The sequence below is a fragment of the Oryza sativa genome, chromosome 11 (assembly GCF_034140825.1).
Source record: "Oryza sativa Japonica Group chromosome 11, ASM3414082v1".
Classification (NCBI taxonomy): domain Eukaryota; kingdom Viridiplantae; phylum Streptophyta; class Magnoliopsida; order Poales; family Poaceae; genus Oryza; species Oryza sativa.
In genome coordinates, this window is record NC_089045.1 from 22826246 (window position 1) to 22831740 (window position 5495).

The following is a 5495-nucleotide window of genomic DNA, read 5'->3' on the forward strand; positions in this document are numbered from 1 at the left end:
GTTTTCCACATCTCACTTGCACTAGAGATGGTCTCAACAGTTGTAGCAATAGCAGGGATAAGTGAGGTTAACAACCATGCTACTACTAACGAGTTGGTAGTACTCCAAGTCTTCCATTCAACACTTGATATGTTCTCAGGCTCCTTTATCTCCCCGGTAACATATCCTTCTAACCCCTTTGTCTTCAAAATCAATAAAGCTCTTCTTGACCAACTCAAATAATTTTTTACACCCTCCAACTTAATGTCATTTTGCATCAACTCAATTTTTTGCACCGATTCAGTATGAGGAACCACTGCACTACTCGTAGTTGGAGCCTCATTAAACTTCTTTGCAAGCATCTCTACCAATTTACCCATTACTTGTTCCAGTCCCTGATTTTCCCCCATTTTAATCAAGCAATACTTGCAGTAGAAAGTTCCTTATTCTCACCTTCTATAAGTTGTAGCTAGGGCTGTCAACGAGCCGAGCTCGAGCGAGCTTGTCTGCCCAAGCTCGAGCTCGACACAAGCTCGAGCCGAGCTCGAGCCGAGCCTATTCCACCTTCGAGCTTTTAGGCAAGCTCGGTTCGAGCTCATTCGAGCTCGAGCTTGGCTACCGAGCTCGGCCATAAGTAGTATAATATATATTTTAATGATAATCTTTTGATAAGTATAATTATTTTCTAGTTAATCACACTAAGAAAAGAGTAGAAAATGATTAAAATAAATATATTGTGCTAACACATGCTAATTTATTGTGTAAATAGATACTAATATATGTATTTATCTATTAGTTTATTATATTAATAAGGTGAACATGCAATATGAATTATACACAGTCAAGCTCGGCCAGGCTCGGTAGAAGCTCGCGAGCTTTTGCTCAGGCTCGGGTTCGGCTCGTTTGAAGCTCGAGCCGAGCTCGAATCGAGCCTAGGACGAGCCAAGCTCGAGCTACTCGCGAGCCTTGAGCTTTTTTAACCGCCCTAGTTGTAGCTACTCTAACCAGCAGCAGCTACACAGGCACCAAATCCTCCCTTTTCCTTTCAACAGCAACAGCACAAGCACCTCACCTCCTCTCTGTCTCCTCCCTTTTTTTTTCCTTTCAACAGCACAAGCAACTCGTCGCACAGCTCTTCTCTGTCTCCTCTCACAGCACAAGTACCAAATCCAAGCAGCAGCAACAGCGCCAAGCACACTACCAACGCACAGCTCTTCTCTGTCTCCTCTCACAGAACAAGTACCAAATCCAAACAGCAGCAACAGCACAAGTACACTACCAAATCCAAGCAGCAGCAACAGCACAAGCACACTTACTCACTCCTTCCTTCACAAGCACAAGCACACCTAGCACTGCAGCCCTGCTCCCTCCGTCACACCGGCCGCGCTGCAGCAGCCGTCGCCGTCGCTCCGCCTCAGCAGTCGACGGGTGCAGCACTCCTCCGCTCACAGCGCCGCCGCCACACGTCCTCCCCAACACCAGCGTCTCCCTCCTCGACGAGCTCTGGCGAGGCTAGGGTTTAGCCGTCGCCAGCCACTAGCCGGTTGGCTCTGATACCATGAAGTCTTGTGATTTTTTCTCTGGAAGCTTCACTTTCTCTATTGCCATTCTCACTTACATATACATGGGATGGGCCCTCTTCAATAGATGGGCCAGCACACAAGACACACACACATAACTAGTCTATTTACAGCCCAACACCGATGGCCGTGTCCCGGAGTTCTTGGGTTCTTTCAAGAAGTTGAGAGATATCTCAACCTCTCCGGGATTCTGTTCTCCGGTGAGGTTCCTCCTCAGCTTGGTAATTTCTCGAAGCTGCACTACCTTGATCTCTCACTGTCTGACAATCTGTATTCCACTGATCTCTCATGGTTAGCACATCTACCAACATCTCTGAGAATAACATCACTGGGCATCTGCCAACATCTATTTACCATCTCTCATAGTTTGCTAATGAAGAAAAATTGCTGACATGGATGTGAGAGATGATAGGAGAGAGAAACACCGTTGTTTTGCATGACATCGGCTAGACAACGACTCTAGAAAAACACGAGGATACTGAAAAACACCAAGCGTAGTATACTGCTGTCTTCAACAAGAGACCGTCCATGGGCCCGATTAATTCAGATCCGATACACAAATATATGCATGGCTGAAATTTATATTTGATCTAGTATATATGATGAATTTATTAGTCATTTATTAGATGTATTAATGGAGAGTTAGCTAAGAGACAGTCCTTTGTAGATATCAGTTTTTTCGCTAACATGGAGTGTAGAGAGAGCCTATGCTGGTCTCTACCTTTGAACATGCCCTAAGGCATCTTAAAAGTTTATGGTTCCTTGACCTCTCCGACAACCACCTTATAGGACATGTGCCTCTGGAAATCAGTACACTCACTAAGTTGGCTTGGTTGGATCTAAGCTACAATGACTTGGATGGTCTGATCACAGAAGAACTTTTTGATGGATTGAAAAGCTTGAAGAATATTGGCTTATCTGACAATCGATTGAAGATTGTTGTAGGTTCAGACTGGATTCCTCCCTTTCGACTGAAAGTAGCTAATTTAGCATCTTGCCACATAGGTCCTTTGTTTCCTTCATGGTTTAAGTGGCCGATGGGCATTTCACACATTAATATTTCACGCGGTAATATAATTGATAGGCTTCCAGACTGGTTCAGTAATTCATTGTCAAATGTCTAAGTGTTGGACATTTCGGGTAATCAAATCATTGGAGCATTGCCAACAAACATGGAGACCATGTCTTTGAGTAAACTCCTCCTGAGTTCAAACAATATAACAGGTCAAATACCTTTATTGCCAAGAGAACTATATTACTTGGATATCTCAAGAAACTTTTTATCAGGACCTCTTCCATTGAATCTTGGAGCTCCAAGAATTGAATGCCTCATTCTACGTTCCAATAATTTCACCGGTCAAATTCCAGTGTCATTTTGTGAATTTGATGAGTTGTATATATTGGATTTATCCAACAATAATTTTGAAGGGGAGCTTCCTAGATGTTTCAAAATGGAACACCTGAGCTTTCTTTTGTAGTAAAAATGGTTTATCTGGCAAATTCCCACCTTCTCTACAGAGCTGCACAAGTATAACTTTTCTAGATCTTTCATGGAATAGATTATCCCGGAAATTGCCAATGTGGATCAGTAACTTGGTTAGACTGCGATTTCTAAAATTGAGCTACAATAAGTTTGATGGTCATATTCCAACCAATATCACTGATCTTTCACAACTTTACCATTTGAATCTTGCAGCCAACAGCCTATCCGGTGTTATACCTTGGCAGCTATCAAATCTTGAAGCTATGACAAAAAGGAAGTCTATGCTACGTAAGCTCCCAAACAATTATTCACGGGGAGTTGACCGTTATCTTTCGAGGTTCAAACATATGGTTGGTGAACTATCAGTCACTACCAAGAGGCAAGATCTTAAATATCAAGGCTTTGCACTTTTGGGAATAGTGACTATTGACTTATCATCCAACTACTTGACTGGTGAAATTCCAGAGGAGATAACATATCTTGATGCATTAACTGAACTTGAACTTATCTTTGAATCACTTGAGCGGACATATTCCTGACAAGATTGGCGCCTTGATTTCATTAGAGTCGCTTGATCTCTCAGAGAACAAGCTTTCAGGTGAAATCCCTTCAAGCATATCAAAATTAACATACTTAAGTACATTGAACTTGTCCTACAACAATCTTATAGGAAGAATACCATCAGGAGGTCAACTTGACACACTCTACAACAATAATCCGTCTATGTACGATGGCAACGCCGGTCTCTGTGGGGATATTCTTAAGAAGAAATGCCCTGGGAACGACGCATCAAATGACTACGGGAGTTACAAAGACCACTATGAGTTATTGTATCTCTGCTTTGGACTTGTCATAGGATTTGTACTTGGCCTCTGGGTGGTGTTTTCGACCCTTCTATTCAAGAAATCTTGGAGGATTGCTTATTTTCGTCTTTTCGACAAGGTATATGACAAAGCATATGTGTTTCTGGTTGTTACCTGGAACAGTCTAGCAAGCAAGGAGGCCACCAAATAATCAGTGCTGGCGATGCTGCCTCCATGACTGAGTGATTATAGATTTGTAGTGTACTATCTGTGTTAGATTGTGTGTGTTTTTTTTTGTCATTCTTAAGTTGAAAATAATGTTGACTGTTGTCTTGTTCAGATAATGTACTGATTGTTGTCTTCTGTTTTGTGATTCTTTACTGTCTCTGTTGTCATGATAAATACAACAATTTGGTCATTTTCGGTTAAATCCAGTTCCACTCATGGCAGTGCCTGACAACCACAAAGATATCAAACGGAATCTGGTTCAGATATTCCTATTGTCCAACCAAGATATTATTATGTGAAAGAAACTACCCCATTACCATCATCTCTCTGCAGCTCTAAGCTTTGAAGGGTGGATAGGGGACACAGCCTTGAGCCAATATCCTGCCAGTCCAGCCTATTTTGGCCTATTGAACTTAGTATGCATGGTGAAAATTAATTTGAGTTATAGACCTTTAGGCCCATGGAGATCCGCACTTGTCAAGATGCGTCACTAGTATAGAAGACCAATTCAATGCCAGTTTCAAAACAACCATCAGTGCTGGACTTAGAACCGACACCTCTATACCAGTACTGATGAGGTAAGCTTATCGATGTCGAATTGAGAGGCAGCACTGATTGGGAATGAACAACTAAAAATAAAAGCACAGAGATCGGCTCAATTCATCGAGCCGATGTTTCGAGCCATGATCAATATCACAAATTCAGAAATTAAATCTCAAAATCATCACAAATCCAACCAAAATGAAGCAGAATATATCATCACATAAACATTACAGACTGATAACATTCATCACAAATCTGAATTACAAATAAAATACATTAAGCCACCACTGTCATCGGAGGCCAAAGCCACTGCCGCCGTCGCTCACCGAAGGCCCAGGCTCACCGTCAACGGAGATGGCAGCAGATCTTGTGGTCCGGACAAACAGGTGGAGCATGTCACCACCAGCGACTGGTCGAAAGTGCTTATAAGGAGCACTCCGGTGATGGGTGGAGCGTCGCCCTAGAAAGATCCAAGGAACAATAGGCACCATGCCGACACAGCTCCTCTTCCACCCCTTCTTGCCTCGGTGGAGTTTGAAGCTAAGGGCTTAGGTTGCTGACTTGTCCTACGGGCTCCCTCTCAGGCAGGTCGATCCAGCTGCGGGCGCACAAAATCGAACGCCTGAGAGCTGCACCTGAGTCAGGTGAGATTTCCAGGACATGAAGTAAACAGGCCCTAAGTCCCACCACTAGGCCACATGCGGAAGGGTTAGCATAAACCATGTACTGTCTATAGGCTGCGTTCGTTCGCTCTCCTTCCCAATACGAACAGTGCGCACGGAAAATGGTGCGGTCCATTAGCACGTAATTAATTAAGTATTAGCTATTTTTTTAAAAAAATAGATCAATATGATTTTTTAAGGTAACTTTCGTATATAA

The 5495-nt window shown here is 42.8% G+C and overlaps 1 pseudogene; it reads left to right on the top strand.

Moving 5' to 3' along the window:
- The first annotated feature begins 3137 nt into the window (after positions 1-3137).
- Positions 3138-4056, top strand: LOC107277252 (receptor-like protein EIX2; annotated as a pseudogene).
- Positions 4057-5495: the final 1439 nt, after the last annotated feature.